The 24404-nt window shown below is 44.9% G+C and overlaps 1 protein-coding gene across 1 annotated transcript in view; it reads left to right on the forward strand.

Annotated features, from left to right (window-relative positions):
* Positions 1-24404, forward strand: part of CALHM2 (calcium homeostasis modulator family member 2) — a 60131-nt gene that overhangs the window by 24547 nt on the left and 11180 nt on the right. The window contains exons 5-9 of the transcript XR_006390527.1: positions 12491-12704; positions 15048-15194; positions 16724-16766; positions 20924-20965; positions 22726-22808. The gene's annotated coding sequence lies outside the window, so the exon portion shown is untranslated. The remainder of the gene's footprint in view (positions 1-12490; positions 12705-15047; positions 15195-16723; positions 16767-20923; positions 20966-22725; positions 22809-24404) is intronic.

A 24404-nucleotide genomic window follows, 5' to 3' on the forward strand; every position in this document is an offset into this window, starting at 1 on the left:
TGTGGCATGTGCCCGGTTAGGTGCGTGGGGGAGTATCGGGTGGGTGTTGTGCGGGATTCACTGCCGTTTTTCCGGCATGCGGATGGTTCCTTTTGTCCAGGTTCCAGTTTGTTGCGGTTTTCCGGAAATGTTTGAGGGCATTGGGGGTTCGGGAGACGGAGTATTCCGGGCACTCATTTCGGATCGGCGCTGCGACTGAGGCGGCCAGGTTGGGGGTCAGTGATGAGGTCATTATGAGGATTGGGCGCTGGGAGTCGGTGCGGTTTCGGTCTTATGTTAGGCTGGGTTTTTTGGAGTAGGGGCACAGTGCTAGGGGTTGGTGTTAATTGTGTTTTTGTTTGTTTGCAGGTTTGCCGGCGGCTTTGGTGTGGATTCTAGGTCATTCCTACGTCTTTTGGGGGGCGCTCCGGGCGGATGTGCGGCCGCATGGTCGGCAGCTGGGGTTGAGTGCTGAGGTGGCTACGGTGAGGTGGTTGGGGGTTAGAGGGATGCTTTGGGGGGGGGTGTTGCGGGAGGTACAGAGGTTTGCTCGGTTGGATAGGGCCCCGGATGTGTTGGTGCTTCATGTTGGGGGTAATGACTTGGGTAGGCGCCCTTTTCGGGAATTGATACGGGATGTTAAATTTGACTTGTTGAGGATCTGGGCGTTGTTCCCTGGGGTGGTTACGGTTTGGTCGGACATCGTGCCACGTAAGTCGTGGAGGGAGGCGCGGTCCGTGGAGAGCATTAATAAGGCTCGGATTAAGGTGAATAGGGCGGTGGGCCGATTTATGGCAAGGAATGGGGCTATGGCGGTGCGGCATGAGGAGTTGGAGAAGGGTGTTGGTGCATTTTGGAGGATGGATGGGGTGCATTTGAACGCGGTAGGGACGGATTTGTGGTCATTGGGGATTCAGAATGGAGTGGAGATAGCGTTACAAATGTGGAGGGACGCGCAGGTTTGAGGAAGTCAATCTGCGCGTTCTTGGAGGCGGGGGAGGGCCCCGCGGGAGGGGCTGGACTCTCATGGAGGAGCTGGGATTAACGAACTAGGCGTCCATCAGTTGCTGCCTCCGAGCTGGGTTCAACGGCTGGGGGCAAGATGGAGTCGCAGGGTTTTTTCCCGGTGTTTAGGAGGCTATTGGGGCTTCTAGGACCTCCCTCGTCATGGGTTAAGTTATGTTAATTTATGTTAATTATGTTATGTATTTATTTAATAAACGGCTGCTGTGGCCGATTAAATCCAAGCAGTAGCGTTGTGTGGTTATTTATGGGAGGGGAGAAAAGAAGCAGGTAGTAAGAATTAAAAGAACCGAACGAGTAGCCAATTCCCTCTTCAAGTCAGGCCGGACATGGAGCAGAGCGTTAGGGGGAGGCCGCTCATGAAGAGGATTGGCGTGAGGGGACAGACAGGTAAAGGGTTAAGGGCCGGAGGAGGGGTTAGGTGTTGGCGCGTGTCGCCATGCGAACGGGGGAGGGGTTATGCGGCAGAGCGAGGGGGAGGCGGTGTTAGTGGCATTCGGCCAGGCGAGACGAACGCCCACCCGCCCGACCCTAGTTGGGAGGTTTATTAATAAAAAAAAAAAAAAAAAAAAAAAAAGAAGGAAAAGAGAAATGTGGTTGTCGCGGCAGTCGAGGAGGCGGGGGAGGTCCTGGAAGTGGAAAAAGATGGTGGTATCTGAGGATGGGAGGGCCCCGCGGGAGGGGCTGGACTCTCATGGAGGAGCTGGGATTAACGAACTAGGCGTCCATCAGTTGCTGCCTCCGAGCTGGGTTCAACGGCTGGGGGCAAGATGGAGTCGCAGGGTTTTTTCCCGGTGTTTAGGAGGCTATTGGGGCTTCTAGGACCTCCCTCGTCATGGGTTAAGTTATGTTAATTTATGTTAATTATGTTATGTATTTATTTAATAAACGGCTGCTGTGGCCGATTAAATCCAAGCAGTAGCGTTGTGTGGTTATTTATGGGAGGGGAGAAAAGAAGCAGGTAGTAAGAATTAAAAGAACCGAACGAGTAGCCAATTCCCTCTTCAAGTCCCATTCAAGTGAAAGGGGCTGAGCTGCAGTGCCAAATACAGCTGCTATACAATGTACAGTGCTGTGCTTGGTAAGTTGTGAAGAGTGGCTTCGTAGAGCTGATTAGTAGGGATGCCGGGAGTCGGAACCCTGCTGATCTGATACTGATGACTAGAGATGAGCGAATTTCCGGTTATGAAATTTGTTTGCGTATCGTTTACTGGTAAAAGGTGAATTGCGTTATGGATTCCGTTACCATGGACCATAACGCAATTCTATGACGGAATGCCTCTGCATAACGGAAACGGGACGGATCCGTTATGCAGCCTATAGACTTCTATTATGACGGAATGAATAACAGAATGCCTCTAAAGGCATTCCGTTATGCATTCCGTCATAGGATTGCGTTATGGTCCATGGTAACGGAATTCATAACACAATTCACCTTTTACCAGTAATTGAAGCATGAACGAATTTTAAAATATGAAATACGCTCATCTCTATTGATGACCTATCCTTCAGATAGGTCATGAATATCAAATACCTTGATAACGCCTGTAATATTCTACAACAGAGCTGAGATGCATTTGATATTGATGTTCAGAGGGGGGGTTGCTTTAGAGTTGTTGCTCGTTTGTCGCTGGTTGAACACATTGGCAAATGTACAAAAACAGAATTATTATAATAAAGTCAAACCAAGAAAAAAAGCTGCCATTTGAAAAATATGACTCACAAATTCCACAATCTTCTTATGGGCCTGCATTTAATTTCCCATTGCTCTGTATTTTTTTTTTCCATGGGAGGGACCTTTAAAAAAAAAAAATCATCTGCTACGGTGTGTGAAGTGTGGATATAGGAGCCTGGAGCTGCTGCTCAGTTTTTTTATGGGACTTTGTGTAGCGTACCAAACCACAGGGTAAAACACGTGAGGCTCACAGTGGAGCGATGGGTGTAATAGTTCATGTACTCGCAGTTAGCAGATGCCTCCCTGGGCTGGCGTACAGTGCATGGGAAGACAGCACAAAATCATCTGTGGCACTCTCTGTTGCAGGGAACATCAGCCAGATGTTGGTTTAGGTGCCCTTGATGGTGGTGGTGTTTAGGGTGCTTGTGGCAGCTGCGCACCTGTGTTCGTGACGCCAGCACCGTTAGGTGCAAATGTTGAGAGTAGTAGGAAGGATGAGGAGTCAGTTGTAATAAACGTTTACTGAATCAATTGTCTTCAGGTAGTCAGTACAGATACAGTTCATATGTATGATATAAGTGATGACTCAGAATTAGGCTCAATTGTAATCCTATTATCAGGTAGTGGCCATTGTCAATGGAGGGATTCTTCTAATGCTGATACTCTATGGGCAAACCGAAGATTTACTTTACGTTCCAACTCTAGCACTCTGGTACTGGATTTGATATTTTGAGATATCCAATAAGGGTGTTCCCCTCGCGGCAGGCAAACACTCTGCTTCATTATTATTCAACTTTGCGCATTTGTGTCCCGGCACTCGGAAAGTTGCTCTCAGGCACTTGTGCTAATGAGGTCTGTAAGCTAGATTCAACTGTAACCCTCACTAGTCTCTCCCTATATCCAGACATAGACTTACTTCTCTGTGCTAAGCTGCTGTAGATAAATGTTAGGTGCACTCCCTTAGCCTGGCCATGACCAGCAGACTACAAGGTGGACGATGGCTGTTTCTCTCCTCCATGAACTCTCACTAATTCCTTCACTTCTTCTCTACCAGGGCCATTTCTTGGACCGGGCAGGTGGCCGCCCAGGGCGCTGTCAGAAGGACGGCGCCGACAGCAAGGAGGCTCCTTGGCCGGTGTAGCGACTGCCACAAACACCAAACACTGTAATGGCATGCAGGCCGGCAGCCTTCTCTCACCTCCCGGCAGCACCCTTACTACTTTATAGTCACAACTTTCACACTTCTCATGAGAGGGAGAGATGTGTCTGCTGGGGTTTGAACCCACGACCTTCTGTATCAGAGGCAAAGCACTTACCCACACAGCTATAAGAGCTGCATAGCCAGTAACTGAAAAAATGACACTTCTACTGTAGACTGTTATAGCCAGTGTAGATCTATACACATGACAGCTGCCCCAACACACCCAGCACTGCTATATCTCTATGGCAGCTGCCCCAGTACACTCAGTTCTGCTATATCTCTATATATGATAGCTGCCCCAGCACACCCAGCTCTGCTACATCTAATAAACATGACAGCTGTCCCAGCACACTCAGCTCTGTTACATCTATACACATGGCAGCTGCCCCTGCACACTCAGCTCTGCTATATCTATATATCTCTAAGTATTACTATACAGTAGATAGATATATAGAGATATAGCAGAGCTGGGTGTGCTGGGGCAGCTATCATATATAGAGATATAGCAGAGCTGAGTCTGCTGGGGCAGATGTCATGTGTATGGATGTACACTGGCTATCAAAGCTATAAACAAGTCTACAGTATAAGTCTCATATTTTTTCAGTCAGTGGCTATGCAACTCTAATAGCTAAGTGGTTAAGTGCCTTGCCTCTGATACAGAAGGTCATAGGTTTGAGTCCCAGCAGAAACTTTTCTGAAATACACAAGCACGGACTGTATATATGGACATACAGCGCTGGACAAAGACTGGAAGAGGCTGCATTGCATCGCTGACATGGAGGTAAGTATAAGTGTTTTTTTTTTTTTTTTTAAATACCGGACTGTTACTGCCACATGGGGGGAGCGGGGTTGGCACCTGATACTGGCACATGGGGGGGAAGGAGAGAGGAACTTGATACTGGCACATGGGGGGAAGGAGAGAGGAACTTGATACTGGCACATGGGGGGGGGGGTGGCACTATGATACTGGCACATGGGGGGTGGGGAAGGAGAGAGGCACATGATACTGGCACATTGGGGGGGGAGATGGCACTATGATACTGGCACATGGGGGGTTGGGAAGGAGAGAGGCACTTGATACTGGCACATTGGGAGCGCTACTGGCACATATGGGGGACTACTGGGACATAAGGGGGGCTACCGGCACATGATAGGGGGGTGACTGGCACATGATAGGGTGGCACTCTGGCTACTGGCACATGATTGTGGGGGCTCTTAGTACTGGCACATGATTGGGGCATCTATGGGGGAACATCTTACTGGCACATGATTAGGGGGCATCTATGGGGGCACATCTTACTAGCACATGATTGGGGGGCATCTATTGGGGCACTTATTACTGGCACATTATTGGGTGGCACTATAGGGGCATCTACTGAGGCTAAAAAGAAGGGGTATTTTATATGGGGGGGCTCTGTATAGGGGCATTTTATACTGGGACACATTATGGTGGGTACTATGGGGAAGAGGAGCTCTATGGGGGCACTGAGAAGGGGTATTTTATATTGGCACATTATGGGAACATTAGCTCAACTGGGGGCATTACAAGGGGGTATGTTTTGCACATTATAAGGAGAATTATTTCTACTGGGGGGGGCTTTATTACTCCCCCATGGTATGACCCCCTAGTAGCAGCACCAGCCTCTCCCTGCTCTGCTATCCCTCTGCCCCTTCTCCAAATCCTTATTATGAAATCTTTCGCATTAGGATAAAACACATCAGCTCCGCCGAGCCCCCGGCCAAAGTGTTGAAGTGGCGTCCGAGATCCCCAAGGGCCAAGTAATTGTAAGTTTTCATGTGGAATATGTTTGTTATACACATATAGCCTAGACTGTGCTGCACAATATACAGTATACCTCTACACTGTGCCCCACAATATACAGTATACCTCTACACTGTGCCACACAATATACAGTATACCTCTACACTGTGCCACACAATATACAGTATACCTCTACACTGTGTAGGGGTTATACTGTATATTGTACAGCATGGCACAGAGGTTATATTGTCCAGCATGGTGTAACCTCTATACATTATATATACAGTAATCTGCCTTGCCATCTATGCTTTGGATCTGGTTTTTGTACATTTACTTGCGTGTGCTAGTTGAGACCTGCTGTGATTGGGTTTTAGTTAGTTATTAAATGCTAACATGACAGTTTTTTGGGTTTTGCACATTATTGATGATTGTATTTCATGACTACTCTTCTAAGGGTATTGCCTTACTTTTATACTGCAGTTCTCCTGCACCACTCTGCCTGCAACTTTTAGCAGTTTAAGCAGTAATTTATGACTTTCTTTTGCTCTCAATAAATCTTGTGTTAAGCATAAAAATAAAATATGGTGAGAGGGCTGCAAGTACTCTTCTGATATGATTTCATCAAGCAGTTTTGATGGGGGGGGGGGGGGGTTTGACACTCTCCCTGAGAGAAATTTTACCTAGAAACTGCACTGTTCTCTACATTCTCCTCTAAGCTAGACACACCCAAAGCTATATATATTATGTGGTGCCAGCACCACCTAGGGGCGAATGGGTGTAATGACATTGCCAGCCAGATAATAGGAGATACCGTACAACAGGGATGGCCAACCTGTGGCTCTCCAGCTGTTGTAAAACTACAAATCCCACCATGCTTTGCTGTAGGATGACAGCTGTAGGCAGTCTGGGCATGCTGGGAGTTGTAGTTTTGCAACAGCTGGAGAGCCTCAGGTTGGCCATCCCTGCCATACAATGCAAGTAAACACATATATTCAGATGTTTAAAGTGTCCCATTTACACACACGTGGGACGCTGCATTTGAAACAGCTTTATAATTCTCCATGTATTGCAGTGGAAGCCATTCTGTAGTTCTGCTTTATTTCTCCTTTGCCAGACATGTTTAGTCAGTTATAATAGGCTTCTTGTGCTGTTTTTCAGCCTTCAAATAAAGGATTCTTATTATTTCATTCTCCATGACAACAGGAAAGTCCTGTCTGAGTCATGACCTAAAAATAAGCAGACTAGCGGAGGGCTGTGCCGCGCCTCCATGTCACGGCACAAAAGGGACTTATATATACGGTATATTTTGCTTTCCTGTTGGTACCGAGATACAGAAGAGCAATGGATCTGTTTCAACCTGCCAAAGACCTAATGATCTCTTCTTCTTCATCCACTGATGACTTCTATCCTGAACAACATTTCTGGGTTAGGCTACATTCACACCACTATATGAATGAGTCTGCATCTGTTTTGCAATTGTGCGGACCCATTAATTTCAGTGGGGCTGCAAAAGATGTGGACAGCACAGCGTGTGCTGCCCGCATCCATAGTTCCGTTCTGCGGCCCCGCAAAAAAAGATAGGCATTTTCTATGGTAGCGGTGGCCATTTGCGGTCCGCAAATTGTGGAACGCACACTGGCCGCTATCTGTGTTTTGCGGATCCGCAAAACACTGCAGTCTTGTGAATGTAGCCTTATTTTTAGGTCTGGACCGACAATCTGTTTCTATCAGTTTCCCGGAGGGCTGCCCTAAGGTCCCTATTACATGGGCAGATTTTCGACTAATTATTGTGAATAAACATTCGTGAAAAATGCTCATTCCCGATATTTGCCTTGTGTAAATGTGCCACCGACCCAGTTGTTATGTGGGAAAAAAATCACCATGTTGTCTATGCCCCATGAAAGCTGGAATATGATGCCGACAAACATACTGAAAGGGCATGGATCCTCTTCCCCTCTGTACCAGTCTGTTAATAGGTTCTTGTTTATCGTATTTTTATATTTACCCGCTCTTGATGTACAGCGTCATGGAATTAATGGCGCTTTCAAATAAATAATAATGAATGACTGGGGTAATGATCAGGAATTAACTGGTAGGTCTCCATCATTGCTCTGTGCACGGGCCCATGTAAGTAGGCTCTAGACTGTAAAAGGGCTCGTCTTCTGTGCAAAAATAATAGGCCTAAAGTTTCCCATACAATAGCTATTTCTCTCAAACCATCCATACTCGTACATGCTCAGCTGAGTGTGTATGTGCTTTCACTGGAGTGAGAAGAGCGAGACGCTGCCAGACACCTCTGGTGGTATCTTATCTCCCAGACGAACAAAAGGTCAGGCATTGAAATTCACAGCCTTACAGGTAATGTCTGGGGAGAGTAGAGGACTTCCTATACACAATAGAATGTCGACTGGCTCCATCAAAAATGGCCGGTTCAGCGGTCACTACCTTGTGGGCCTTAACGTACAAAAGGGGGTCATAAATCTGCCATGGTAGAGGGAAGTAGTTGAGATCCTGACCCTGGACCAGACATTGACAGCAGAGACCCCTGTGCAAGAACAGTTTATGAGCTCCCTGATATTACCAGATGGTAATTTGATGATACATCTGTTATTTCGACCCTGAGCTTATCTGATTGGAATCAGCTATGATGTCAGAGTACCTGAAAAACTGATGATGTCAGAGCAGATTACCTGACAAACCCACCACAGGGACTTAACAAGGAACCACGGGACTCCATAACAAAACTTGGAATGATGCCCCATTTCATCATGAGCAACATAAGCAGAAACCAACAGGATGCTGGGTCATCTAGCAGCTGTTCTACCTAGCCCCCTGGTAGTTATGCCCATGTCCTAGCAGCTTTCTTCTCAAAAACCCATCTGTGATCTCACAGCAGATTACCAGATGGAGAGTTGTAATGTCACAACTGCTAATCTGACTCTTATGACATCACAGGTATCACAACATATCACCTGTTTTGACACCTGCTAGTGATGTCACAGCAGTTTACCTAAATGCACCTATGATATCACATGACAGAAATACAGCTCTGATATCACAACAGCTCACCTTACTGAAACCCACTTGTGACGTCATAGCAGAATACCCGACTGAGACCTAATTGTGATGTCACAGCCGCTTAGGCTAAGTTCACATCTCCGTTCAGCATTCTTGTTTGTCTTTTCCAGCAGAGGAGTAGACTACTAGAATTACCATACCAGACATAGCCGGGCACCGTTGGATCCCTGTAACAGGATCCAGCAGTATTTTTCCAGCAGAAAGTCTGCATTTATGTTGGAAACCCACCAGATCCCATTATAGTGAATGTTGATCCAGCAGTGTCTGGCAACACTAGATAAAAACCCACCTCTTCAGACAAACCTACAACCAGTGACCCTGCTGCCTCTATACCGCCATGACCAACTTCACCCGCACCTACTGTGTCCTTCTCCCATACCATGTAGATTGTAAGCCCTCACGGGCAGGGCCCTCTCTCTCCTTCTGTACCAGTTTGTAACTCATCTTGTTCATGCTTAGTGCAATTGTCTGTATTATGTATGTATACCCCTTATCATATGTACAGCGCTAGTGGAATGAATGGCGCTTTGATAATAATAAATAATAATAATAATAATATGGAAGCTCCTGTAGTCTGCTATTCTTCCAGGACAGACTAGCGGAATGCCAAACAAAGATGTGTACCTAGCCTTACCTAATTAAAACACATTTGTGAAGTCACCATAGATTACCTGATGACACAGTTGTGATGTCAAATATGAGGGACTGAAACTTAGTTGTGATGTCACAGCAGTTTACTTGACAATAGCACACTTGTGATGTCATAGCAGCTAACCTGACAAGAGCCTACTTGTGATGTCACAGCAGTTTACCTGACAAGCCCAATTGTGATGTCACAGTAGCTTACTTGACAAAATCCCACTTGTGATGTCATAGTAGCTTACTTAACAAGAGCCTACTTGTGATGTCACAGCAGTTTCCTTGACAGGATCCCACTTGTGATGTCACAGCAGTGTACTTGACAAAAGCCCACTTGTGATGTCACAGTAGCTTACTTGACAGAAGCCCACTTGTGATGTCACAGCAGTTTCCTTGACAGGATCCCACTTGTGATGTCACAGCAGTATACTTGACAAAAGCCCACTTGTGATGTCACAGCAGTTTACTTGACAAGAGCCCGCTTGTGATGTCGCAGCAGTTTCCTTGACAAAAGCCCACTTGCAATGTCACAGTTGCTTACCTAATAGACATGGACTGGAAGGAGCATAGCCCCTTACAAGTTATTGAATAGGTAGCAGTGGGCCCTTTTGCCTGCAGGACCCCTGCTGGGGTTGCATTACGCCATGGCACTGTACTAACAGGTTGTTACCTGACGCTATAGAACTACTGCAATGTCATCTATGCAGATAATTTTAGCCTTGGGGCCAAGCACATGGCACAAGCCCAAGAGTAGCAGTCTATCCTTAGCCTGGGTTCCTCCGCCTGTCGTATAAAGATGCAGAAGTAACTTTGCTTGAAATCCAGCAAACATTTAAAGACCATACTAAAAGAGGACCTGTCACCAAAAACATACAATGCAATCTGCAGGCAGCAGGTTACAGAGCAGGAGAAGCTGAGCAGATTGATATATAGTTGTGTGAGAAAAGGTTCAGTGGAACGTATAGTTTATATCTTTGCTTTATTCACTTCCTCTGAATACCTATTGTACAGGAGGGAGGTGTTATCAGCGACTGGATCTTTGTATACACACTAAGGGCTCATGCACAGTGGCCATATATATTTCGTGGTCCGCAAACACATATCTGCAAAAAATACAGATGACATCTGTGTGCATTCTGTATTTTGCAGAACGGAACAGCTGGCCCCTAATAGAACAGTACTCCGTAATGCGGATAATAATAGGACATGTTCTATTTTTTTGCAGAACGGAAAACGGAATGTACACGGAGTAACTTTCATTTTTTGCAGACCCATTGAAATGAATGGTTCCGCATATGGTCCACAAAAAACAAAACAAAAACAGAATGGTCATGAAAAGAAAATATGTTCGTGTGCATGAGCCTTAATACACACAATGCCATCAATCACTGATAACACCTCCCTCTTGTACCAATAGTAATTCACAGGAAGTGAAAAAAGCAAGATAGAAATGTATAAATTGCAGGTTTTACTGAATCGTTTCCTCCAAAACTATATGTCAATTTGCTCGGCTTCTTCCTGCTCTATAACAATTGCATTTTTGGTTGACAGGTCTTCTTTAAGCCTCTAATGGGCAAGTCAGCACAGATAGAAGTGAGCAGGTAATCAGCAAGTTATTTAAAATATCTAGATCAAAGGTGCTCTTCCTTTTAGGAAGGCACATCCTCTTAGGTAGACCTACTTACCATATATGTTACTCAGTAAATATGAATATCCGGAACACCTTAGGTCGATAGCTACAATACATGAGCATAAACTGTCCATATTGACTACCTGACCTTACAAATTGTGTTAGCGCCAGCCTGGAGAGAAGACTAGGAATGATCAGGTCCAATATATAGCAATAATAGAGTATTAACATATAATCAAGGGCTATAGCAGGGGCACATATAGTGGTCTCACCTTAGCTTAGTTAGTATCAGTGCACATGAAAGGGAACCTGTCACTGTGAAATAAAGTGCAATCTGCATCTACACACTTACACAGAGAATACTATCAATCACTGATAACACATCCCTGTGTACAGCTATCAGTGACCGACCACTATCTCTGTATACACACTTACACAGAGAATACTATCAATCACTGATAACATCTCCCCCATGTACAGCTATCAGTGACCGACAGCTATCTCTGTATACACACTTACACAGAGCGTGCTATCAGTCACTGATAACACATCCCCGTGTACAGCTATCAGTAACTGACAGCTATCTATGTATACACACTTACACAGAGAATGCTATCAATCACTGATAACACCTCCCCCGTGTACAGCTATTAGTGACTGACTGTTATCTCTCTGTATACATACTTACACAGAGAATGCTAACAATCACTGATAACACCTCCCCCGTTCAACGATCAGTGACTGCAGCTATATCTGTATACACACTTACACAGAGAACGCAATCAATCACTGATAACACATCCCATGTACAACTATCAGTGACTGACAGATATCTCTGTTTACATACTTAAACAGAGAATGCTATCAATCCCTAATAGTTCCCATTCTAACCCTTCCCTCCACTAGCTGCAACATTTGGCTAAAATGGCATCAATAGGCAGCACCAATCATAATGTATAGAGAAAAACAGTACAGGAGTACTAGCGACCATGAGTTGGGAGACACACTGCTATCCTTCTGAGTCTATTATTTCTATGTACAGTAATGAGTATTTATAGCTGCCAGAGGGGGAAGGAGACTGAGTAGGGAACTTACTGGGGACTATATTTGCAGCTACGTTTAAGTGTGAAAGAGATAGGTGATGGTGATGTGGAGCAGGAATGTAAAAGACATACAGAATGCATGCAGAGGGTTTTGGGAGTTGGCAAAAAAATAGGTATGTGCCACTGCTCACCAACCCACCCACAGATTATCTTTTGTAATGAGGGGGACATAGAGAAGGCAAGAAAGAGTAAAAGGGTATATTTTGGGGTGGAAACAGTGCAGAGTAGTTTAGCCTTTTAAGACTCATTTACAAGCTATAAACTTGATTATTTGATTATTTTGGGCTTTTTGTAAATTTATCTCAACACAATATTGGTATTTGTGGATGTGTTCTGTCATTTCTTTGCCTGACTTGTCCCTTTGAATAAGTGTATTCACACTGTAAACTATGAATAAAAGCTTGGCCGATGCTGACAGACATGTGACCCATCCAAACCACTGCATTGTCCATCAACAATGAGAGAACAAAGCACAGGATTTCCTCTACAATTCTGGGTTACCTTCACGTGGTCATCTGATCCCTAAATGACGGCTCATTTGGACCATGCTGCTGATGAACAGAATGAAGCAGAGAACGGTCTTCTAATAACCAGCGCCGGTACATCATGTCTTAGTGAGTACTTTTGGGAATGCGTCTGCTTTTTGCATGACTTACTTGTCTCTTGTCATTCAAGGTGGTGGTGGGGAAGTAATTGATGTGTAATTGAAGGATAATGGTCAGGAGGAGAGTTCACAGTCAAATCCTAGGACCTTTTTTTTTTTTTAGATTGGAAGAGGAAACACAAGATGAGAAACTAATGCTAATTATTATTGCCACCAGTTTAAACTGGATGTTGTAATTCACAACTTAAAGGGAATCTGTCAGCAGTTTTGAACATGCTAAACTGCTGACAGCACTAGGTCGGTTATGGGGAGAGCACTACAAACAAACCTTTTATGGAACTTTTATTATAAGGAGCAGTGTGAATATGAAGTTTTATTCTTTTCTGCTCCTGCAAGTGCCCAGGGGCTTTACTGTGAAGTGCTGCCTGCATTGTTGCTTCACAGCCCCACAACTCTGCTCTGAGTGACAGCTGTGCCATCCAATCAGAAGATCACTTCATCTGTCACGGAGATGAGTGGCGCAATGAAGCAACTTAATGCAGAGAGCATTTCACGGTGAAGCCCCTCCTCAGGAGCAGAATCCAGCAGAATAAAACTTCATATTCACAGTACTCCTGTTGATAAAACTTTCACAAAAGTATGTTTGTACTGTCCTCCCCAGCCTCTACTCAATGCTGTCAGCAGTATATCATGGTCAAAACTTCTGACAGATTCTCTTTAATATAGTGATGAGACTCAATAGTGTGTAAATGCATCCACCTACAGTACACCTAGAAACAGTCACTGACCACTGAAAATGATTACTCCATCTATGCTTACCTCTACAGTAGTGTGATGATGTTTATTCCCTTTTGACCGATTCATTTGGTAATACCAACCAAGAATATATATGTTAGGCCAAGTTCACACTTCAGTTATTTGGTCAGTTATTTCTATCAGTCATTTTGAGCAAATACCAGGTGCGGGTCAAAGCCACAGAACAAGTGCAAGTCTTTCCATTACACCTTATTTCTGAGTAGGCTTCACTACTGGTTTTGGCTCACAATAACTGATGGAAATAACTGACCAAATAACTGAAGTGTGAACTTGGCCTAATTGTCTTCTGCACAAGCATTCCTCAGGGGTTCTCAACTGGTGTTCCTAAAGCGGTGGAGATAGCTTTCCAGGTTGCACTCAGAGTAGTCGTATGGTCCATTTATGTTGGAAATAGGTCCCGTATGTTAAAAAGGCCCTTTCATCGGTCCAAACATTGTAAGATAACTATCAGGCTGTGTAGAGCGGCGTCCCGGGATCTCACTGCACTTACTATTATTCCGGGGCGCCGCTTCGTTCTCCAGCTACCACTTGGAGCAGCCCCGACATAATAGTAAGTGCAGTGAGATACCGGGGTGCCGCTCTACAGAGCCTGATAGATATCTTACAATATTAGGACCGATGAAAGGTCCTCTTTAAATTTGTTGAAATCCATTGCTACTTTTAAGGGTAATTTGCCATGTGATGGATGCAGTGTGGGTGTGCCACCACTGTGTGCAGCAAATCTGCATTGTTTTACAGCACTAGGAAAGTGGATGAGATTTTCAGAAATGTCATCGACACTGCAAATTAGCATAAACTGAACTGTGGTGCAGGCTTTGAATATTTATCATGTCTATTTCCACCACTTTTGCAATGCATATTGTGGACTCTACAGAAAAACTGCGGCTAAATCCACGGCAATATCCACATGTAACCCATGGAGATTGTCCTGTGGATTCGTTGCAGATTTTCTAAAACATTTTACATCCTGGGTAGAGGTACCCTTATGGTACAGCAGCATGTTGCAGGTTTTCAAGAGCAGAACTTCTGCTGCCAATTTGTTGTGGATTTAGTTGCAGATTTGCAGTGGATTTCACTGTACGCATTAAGGGTGAAGTCTGCAGTGGAATTGACTTGTGTGGACGTACCCTTAAACTTGCATGACCTCTACTTTCTGGTTTGACAAAGGTCTGTTATGGGCAAATTGTTTCCTATATTTTGCAATTGTACCATGCTGGAAAAAAAAAAAAGGTTTAAAGGGCTTTTCAGGAGTTTAAAATTGCAGGATAGGTCTTTAATATCGAATAGGTAGGAGTCCAACTCCCAGCAACCAAATCAATCAGCTGTCTGAAGACGCTGCGGAGCTCGGGTGAGCGCTGCCTCTCTCCCTAAGGCCAGTGACATCACGTTCATTGGTGACATGGACTACTTGATGGTTGCCCCTTTAATCTGATCTTAATTGCTGGCGGGGAACACAGTGCTGATCTGATCTATTGTCTGTATTTAGTGATGCTGAGAACATTTGGGTGTTATAACCTCTCTCTACTCTCATACACAGAATGTCCACGGGTCACCTTATCCAAAAGTGGCCTAATATGACAAAGGAGACAGCCCGGTCAGTGCCACTGAATTTCTTCATTCTCGCCTTTGGTGCTGGGTTTCTCTTACTTATATTCTGCCTTATTTTTTGCTGCTGCTTTTTCAGGTAAGAATTTGGTTTGCCTATGTGTCTAACTTATAGAGACATGGGAATATCAGTGCCCTATAGCCTCAGAAGCATCCATAGTTAATGCTGCGGCAACGCCACAGTTGCACTTTGCATATAATCGTGTGCACTGTGTAGGACCTCTAGACCCCTGAACAGACTGCATAGACCATGTCTGATATGAGGCCCCAGTCTTGAAGTTATTTTGAGGGAGATACTTTAGTACAAAACAGACTTCCAAACACAATGATCTCCAGTCTAAATAACTGGAATTGCAAAGGTGGGATTCAATTACCGTATATTGGTATTTTGGAACGTGTTCAGTCAGGGTATAGTTTTTACAAAGAGAACTGTGAATATTATGAATTGTTTAAATTTTTTTATTGCAATTAGAAGATACTTTATAATATATTACATATAATGGATCACTCGCTGGTGAGGGTCCGACCGTCAGGACACTAATCCTGAGCATTCAGCAACTTCTTAAAGGGGTTCCCGGACATCCCTCCATTTTCACCCGGCAGCCCCCCTGACATGAGCATCAGCGCAGTTTATGCTCCGATGCTCTCCTTTGCCCTGCGCTAAATTGCGCAGGGCAAATGCATTTTTTGGAGATCCGGTGACGTACCGGGGCTTTCCATGGGGCTGCCAGGAACCCCGGTGACATCACCGGCACTGATGGGCGGGATGTAGCTCTTCCCTAACCAGTAAAACGGCTAGGGCAGAGCTAAAGCCCGCCCCTCAGCCGGTGACGTCACCGAACACACTGCCAGGCGGAAGTTACCGCCCGGCAGTGTGTTATTAAAAACAAAAGAGCCCTTGCCCTGCGCGATTTAGCGCAGGGCAAGGGAGCACATCGGAGCATGAGATGCTCGAATGCTAGCCTCAGGGGGTCTGTCTGGGTGAAAATAAGGGTATGTACGGGTTCAGCTCTGATCCCGGACAACCCCTTTAACTTTTAACATTCGAACCATATTGCAATGGCTGGTGGCAGCTGGTATAAACCTGGCTTGGAACTAACTGGCCTGTTCTCAGGATTACCAGGCCATAAATGTCCAAAAGGTGTGGATCCTCACCTCTGGGACCTTTCCTACCTCTAGAATGAGGCCGTGTCTCGGCCCACGATGACTGGAGAGTTGACCGTGCATGTGCAGCTCTCCCCATTCACAGAGGAGCGAGACAGGACCCCATTCTTGAAATAGAAGAGGATTAAAGAGATGGGACCCACATCTAGGGAACCTTTATGGCATGTCCTGAGTCCAGATGGGCATACCTCATTAAATTAATCAGCAGAGCTACAAACAGTCCGAGCGTAGCCCCAAGGGTTTATTCACATATTGTGTTTTTTTATCACCACGTAACAAATCCAGTTTCTCAAAATGCTGGTTTTCTGCATTGCCATTTTGATGTGGTTTTGTTATAATTACGTGTACAGAAACACAACTTGCCCGCACCATCTCAATGTACTTTATATATATATACCTTAATAAGATTAAGACGGGACATTAACGATACCTAATTTTATCTAGACTCAAGCAGCAGGAGCAGTACAGGAGACGAGGCTACAAGAAGGTGTGTTCACTTTACTAATTATGTAGAAAAATGCAGGTATATTTTGGGTGTTTATTATCTGTTGAACATCACGTGATGGGTGTGTGTGTTTTCACATGAGCGAGTATCCTGACCCATTTATTTCAATGAGTCTGTGCACATGAGCGTCGTTCTTCATGCACCAGCTCTACGTTAAGGAAATATCACAGCGTGTTGTATATTGTGTGTTTTTCTCGCAGCGCCGGCTCTATAGAAGTGAACGGGGCTTGCATGAAAAACGGAAGGCATCTGGACGCAATGCGTTTTTCACTGATGGTTGCTATTAGGCGTAGATGGTTATTCTTCAGGGTTTCTTCATGTGCATGACAAATGCATGCAATCCGGATACAATCCGACATACACTGAACGCATTCACAGACAGAACTGATTGAACGTGCCTGCAAAACCATCCGTTTTTTCCTGAACAGATCCTGACACAATCCGTAACGCTCGTGTGAAAGAGACCTAATACTTTACATTCTACAACACGTGCGGTTTGCTGTTAGGCCAGGTTTACATCACATATACACAGTGTCGGACTGGGGTACCTAGGGCCCACCGGTAACATTTATTTTGGGGGCCCACCATACGGATACATTTAAATATAATAAATAATCTAACAAGTTTTTTTTATATGAACATAGGCTGGTTGAGGTGCTGTACATTGAATATCTGTATGTAGTGCAGTAAGTCTACTGTGTTATATGCCATTTGTGCAGGGGGTGGGAGACTAGGGGCCCACTTTGCTCAAGGGCCCACCGGGGGATTCCCCTGTACCCCTGTGGGCCAGTCCGAGCCTGCACATACAAAGACATTGCCTTTTTTGGATCCAGTCCTAATTTGAACAGTCTGCATAAAAACTGCCCTGTGTGAACAAGACCTCAGCAGCACTTCAGATTTCTGCCTTCTGAAGAAGATCTTAGCTCCTTACAGCACTCTGCAGTGCTGATAACTGTCCTTTAATTGTAATAATCATACGACCACTGAAGGGTCAAACATAAGGACAGCAAGCAGAGGTCTTGAAAACTTAAAGGGGTTGTCCAGGTTCCCTCCTAGTAGAGCATCAGAGCATTTCATGTTGTTTTGTTTAAATTTTTACACTGCTAGGCAGAGGCTTTCGCCTAGCAGTGTTCCCGGTGACTTTACTGGCACTAATGGGTGGGCTTTAGCACTGTCCTAGCCTGTTTTACAGGCTAGAGCAGTGCTTAAGCCTGCCCATTAGTGACGGTGACATCACCAGGCTCACTGCTAGGCGGAAGCCTCAGCCTAGCATTCCCATGGCAAGACCCGGTACGTGACCGGATCTGCCGAAAAAGCCTGAAATGCTTTGATGCTCAACTCAGAAGGGCTGTCTGGGTGAGGAAGGGGTTATGTACAGGCAGGGGCGGATTGGCCATAGACCCTACAGGGAAATTTGCTGGTGGGCCGATGCCCTGAGGGCCACCCAAGCCCTGCTCTCTGTCACTGCCTGGGTACATAAGGAGCTATCAGCAGTAATTAACCCTGTGAGAAGCATGTACCCGGCCAGCAACCATACATGTCCTCCTGAATTAATCTGCTGTGGCTGCACCTCGCCTCCTAAGCCCCCTGCTCCATAGACAACTGAAGGAAGACAGAAGGTGGTAGCTATTGATGGCCACCACAGAGGGCCAGCTTTTGGGCCAGTATATTGTGCTACACTGTGTTATTTGGTTCTGCTGGGATGGTATTTTGCACCATGGTATTGTTGACCCTTTGTGTTGCCCTGCCTTCTATTAATTTGGACCTGTCTACAAAATGGGGCCACTTTTAGTTTTATTTTTTTCCAGGGCCACTTTAAGTTCCCAGTCCGCCCTGTGTACGGGCTCAGCTCTGAACCCGGACAATCCTCTAAGGAAAGTACATTGGAACATTGCACAACTGTTTCACTATACACAAAAAAAAAATGTATTTGCTGGAATTGGAATCTCTCGATTTTGATACCTGCTGGACAGTTTTCTACTTCTGTGTATCTGCTCATATTACAGAGATACAGAGCTGGTCAGCCGGCATGGATACAGTCCCTAATGCTGAAATGCCAAATCTTCCTCTCTATTTCAAGCTTTGCCTGTACTTGCAAGTAACATTTAGGACTCGGATTAGGACCGTATGTATTTTGCTAGTTCGCAAATCTTGGATCTGCAAAATACAGATACCGGCCATGTGCATCCTGCACTTTCCTCACTCCCTATTTTAGAAATACTTATTCTTGTTCGTAAAAATGACAAGAATAGGACATATTCTATAGTTTACGGAACAGCCGCACAGATGTAGACAGAGCACTAATGACATCCATGTGCTGTCCGCAATTTTTTGCAGCCCCATAGAAAAGAATGGGTCAGAGTCTGTACTGTAAAAAATGTGGCTGTATGCATGTGGCCTTAGTTAAAGGGCATCTGTCAGCAGGTTTGTACCTATGACACTGGCTGACTTGTTACATGTGTGCTTGGCAGCTGAAGGCGTCTGTGTTAGTCCCATGTTTATATGTGCCCACATTGCTGAGAAAAATGATGTTTTAATATATGCAAATGAGCCTCTAGGAGCGATGTGGGCGTTACTGTTACACCTAGAGGCTCTGCTCTCTCTGCAACTGCCGTACCCTCTGCACTTTGATTGACAGGGTCACGATTAATGAAGTTTTTACTGGCTGGCCCTGTCAATCAAAATTGATAGGGTGTGGCAGTGTCGCACACAGTGTAAAGATGCCTGTGTTCGAAAAGTTACAAAAAGGGGATCATGCAACATTTTTACTAAAAAAAAAACTGGTGCAAAAATGTTCATAAATGACTTCCATTGCCTATTCAAAGAGTAAAGGAGTAGGGGTTGGGTTGAGAATGTCTCATAGAGATGTTGGGTGCTTCTGGCAGAGGTGGATTGGCCATAGACTCTAACAGGGCCACCGGAGACCTCCTCATGGCTGCTAGCCAAGTAAGTAATGATCTGTGACTCTCAGAGTTGATTAATGCTTGGGGTGTCCCGATTCCTGAATTCAGCTGTATTGCCATCCTGAAGCAATTGGTGTAGGGACAGTGCTGGCTAACCCCCAGAACTCCAGCTGTGGTGAAACTACGACTCCCAGCATGCTCCATCCATTTCTATGGAGTTCTGAGAACAGCTAAGCAAGTGTGCATCTTGGGAGTTGTAGTTTTATCACAGCTGGAGTGCTGGAGGCTAGCCATCACTGGTGAAGGAGGACAGAATGTGGCAGCTGGAGCTGGCGACCACAAAGGGACAGCTTCTGAGGAGGTATTTTGTCCTACTGGGGCATTAGGACTTCTGCAAGTCAAAATTCAGAGACATGGAACAATCACATACATTTATATGGCAAATTTGCCTTGTCTGAATAAAACTATCCGTACAGAGACATTATCCCCTTAATATTGGGGTACAATAGGGTACACTGTATTCTGCACAGTTAAGGCTACTTTCACACTAGCGTTCATGGGTCCGTTCGTGAGCTCCGTTTGAAGGAGCTCACGAGCGGACCCAGACGCCTCCGTCCAGCCCTGATGCAGTCTGAATGGAGCGGGTCTGCTCAGACTGCATCAGTCTGGCGGCGTTCAGCCTCCGCTCCGCTCGCCTCCGCACGGACAGGCGGACAGCTGAACGCTGCTTGCAGCGTTCAGCTGTCCGCCTGGCCGTGCGGATCCGTTCAGACTTACAATGTAAGTCAATGGGAACGGATCCGCTTGAAGATGAGCCCATATGGCTCAATCTTCAAGCGGATCCGTCCCCCATTGACTTTACATTGAAAGTCTGAACGGATCCGCTCAGGCTACTTGCGCACTTGCGAAATTTTTCTAAGTTATTAATGCAGACGGATCCGTACTGAACGGAGCCTCCGTCTGCATTAATATGATCGGATCCGTTCAGAACGGATCCGATCAAGCGCAAGTGTGAAAGTAGCCTAAGCTATGTCCACACATGGCAGATTTGTTGCAGAAATTTCTGCAGCTGAAAATCGGTTCCATACATCTGAATGGGTTTGTTTTGGTGGTACACACCTGGATTTCTGCAAGCCCCATTCAAATGAATGGGACAATCACATAAAATCTCCTCCTGTGAATAAACATTCAGCGTATTTGACTTTAAATAAGCTGTAGGTGCGTATTCCTTTCTAGGTGGTGCTAAAGAACAAATCAAAGAAAACCAACCTGATCGGGGTAAGTCTGATTGTACTGTTGACCTTCGTGTATATGAATTTACCACTGAACACAAAGGAAACTGTAAAAAAAAAAGCTCCCCAAGTGGTTACCCTCAGGGTAAGGTCTCATGCACATGGCCGTAGTTTTGGTCTGTGTTTTTTTTTTTTTTGCTGATCGGATGCGGAGCCATTTATCCCCTGCTCAGGCCGTTCTGTGTCTCTGTCACTTCTGTTCCCTGCCTGACCATAAGTGTGGCATGCCTACATCACTGCCAGTGAACCAGTGGCCTCAGTGGTCACATGCTGTGCCCGTACATGTCACCGCTGAGGCCACTGATTGGCTGGCAGTGGTGACATACTGAGAGCCAGCACATCACACCTTCCGCACAGGCAGAGAATGGAACCGGCAGGAGTGCTTGGACAACTCCTTTAGGCTGGGTTCACACTTGAGCGTTGCGCAAACGCGCGTTTTACGCGCGTTTTTGACGCGCATTTTTATGCGCGTTTTTGTAATAGTAAACGCGCGTTTGACGCGCGTTTGTGTGATTCACTACAGTGTCCTATGGCCACAAACGCCCCAAAAGTCGCTCATGTACTTTTTGGAGCGTCGGGCGTTTTACAGCGCGATCGTACGCGCTGTAAAACGCCCAAGTGTGAACCATTCCCATAGGGAATCATTGGTTTCTCCTTGTTGAGCGTTTTACAGCGCGTAGGAACGCGCTGTAAAACGCTCAGGTGTGAACCCAGCCTTAAAGATACAGAAGAAGCTTCAATTAACATAATATCATTGGAGAGATTACATTTCAGGCAAAGGGATAAATTATATAAACATCAAGGGGCACATTTAATAAAAGATTGCCATGCCTAAGGGGAGGGGGCATATGAGGGTTTATGGATTGGAGAGTTTTAGTAAGTAGAAAAAAAAAATCTATTTTTTATATATACAAGATACAATGGCCTCAGGATACAATATTTTAAACATACAATGGTCTTTTCTGACCCATCGTAAGTTGAAACCAGACTCAACATACGATTTCTCAGATTCAGAGCCAACCAATCAAGGCCACTTCTCTGGTAAAATAGCTGGATTGGATGCTAAGGACTTGTCTTTATCTCTCTTAGTTATCTGCTTATTTTTCTTGAATCTTTATTTTCTCTTATCTTGGATGACATTTTGGGGCTTTGGAACCGATTACTTAACTTACAATGGTTTCATCATACAATGATTTTCCTGGAACCAATTAATATTGTATCTTGAGGGACCACTGTACTTATATTATGATAAAAATATATATACACCGTAAAATGCTCCAAATTTATCCAACATGCTGTGACATTTTATAAATTTGGTGCTTATTACAGTGCAGACTCCTTTAAAATGATAAATTCCCCTCATTATAAACCTCCCTCTTTATATTTCCGAGAAGACACTGAATTGTGGTAAGGAGGGAGAAGCGTACACATTGGAGCCCATCATCCAGAATTGTGCTTTGTTCCATTTCTTTCCCTTTCTTTTCTTGTAGACTATTTTGTGATACTTTCAGTATGGCTAACCAACTAAAAGTACTGTATAGTAACATATGAAACTGAATTTCTACTTAAATCCGTGTTCACATGTAGCAGAATGACGAGGCATGATTCCTAATTTGGAATATATATTAATATACATTATTATTTATATCATATTTTTTTTAGTGTTTTTCACAAGGTTTCTATAGATCTAGTTTCCAGGCGCTATATAATATAACCTGATTGTAGAGGTCTGTTATATATCCACAGCAAGTGTGCGCCGTGTGTCTGGAGGAGTTTAGAGAGAAGGAAGAGCTTGGCCTGTGTCCTTGCACCCATGCCTTCCACACAAAGTAAGTGCCAGCTGGGAGGAGGGGGACGCATTCTGTATACCGGAGTCTATTACAGGGTCGCGCCAAACAGCTGCTGAGAGTTATACATCTGCTGACAACCAGAATTACAGATTCTAGGGGCGGACATATTTGTTGCAATGATACTTACTAGGGCAGGCTTACCATGAGTAACAGGAATGTTTCATAACCTGTTTTAATGTTAAACATATTTGGGGAGATTTATCAAAACTGCTGTAAGGGAAAACTGGCTTAGTAGCCCACAGCAACCAATCAGATTCCATCTTTCTCTTTTTGAAACTGAAAGGTGGAATCTGATTGGTTGCTATTGGCAACTAGGTCAGTTTTTGGTTAGAATGTTTGGTGATTTTTGTTTTCATTCTCCATGTCCTTATATTGAATTCCTAAAATCAAGTAGTTTGGTCACTAGGCCTAATAATCTATTGAGACTACCTGTTCTGTACAGGTAACGTTTCAGTAGCCATCACATTTTCATCACAGACAGATATCACCTGTGTATAGATAAGACAGGTTCCACCATTCACAATAGGTGATATCACAGCTTCTCTACTCCCTCCTCACCTCTGCACAGGTCACAGAACATGCCTGGAAAACTCTCCCATAGAAGTCCGCTCCAGACCATTGTGTCTGTGGTCCTTGTGGCTCTCAAATAGGAAGCCTTGTCATATTTTAGGCCTAGTTCATGATTTTGGGATTTATTTTTTTGGGGGAGTTTTAAAAAGGTTTGTCCAATAGCAGCTATAGGAAAGTTACTGCTTTACAGTCTTAATGTTAATCATGATTCAGTTTAGAGATGTAGGACAACTGCTGCCTTATGAAACCATACAGCCAGAGAAAAATGTAGGTTTATGGATGTGTCCAGATGATGTCATTGAGGTCATGCAATATATGATGTGAACATACTTTTTCCTGACCTGCTTGACACTTTAACAACTCAGCCGTTAAAGTGTCACGGACATGACATCATCAGACCATTGGCATGGAGGCACGTTAGATAGCAGTTCAGTCACCGCAGTCCAGAAGGACTGTAGTATCGGGCAATACCATAATAGATGCAGGAAACCAGCACCTGAGGAGGAACATCTATGACAAGTGATCGGCAGGGATTCTGCCCATTCTGCACAGCAGCAGCGGAGGAAGATAACATTGATGTAATAAGCATAATTGAATAAAGCGATTAGCAGCTGATGGAGATACCAGCAGAGGAGTAGACAGGTCCGGTATAGCTCTACACCACAGAGCCTCTGCCGCTATGGGTACAGTCAGCATCTTAGATATGAGGCCTTTGGGGCCTTGCTTTTTAAGAATACCAAAGGGATAAGAGGAGGTAAGGCTACTTTCACACTTGCGTTCAGAACGGATCCGTCTGCATTATATTGTAAAAAAAATTCTGTGAAAGTAGCCACAGACGGATCCGTCCAGACTTTACATTGAAAGTCAATGGGGGACGGATCCGTTTGAAAATTGAGCCATATTGTGTCAAATTCAAACGGATCCGTCCCCATTGACTTACATTGTAAGTCTGGACGGATCCGTTTGCCTCCGCATGGCCAGGCGGACACCCGAACGCTGCTTAGC

Source organism: Bufo gargarizans, chromosome 6 (assembly GCF_014858855.1).
Source record: "Bufo gargarizans isolate SCDJY-AF-19 chromosome 6, ASM1485885v1, whole genome shotgun sequence".
NCBI lineage: Eukaryota > Metazoa > Chordata > Amphibia > Anura > Bufonidae > Bufo > Bufo gargarizans.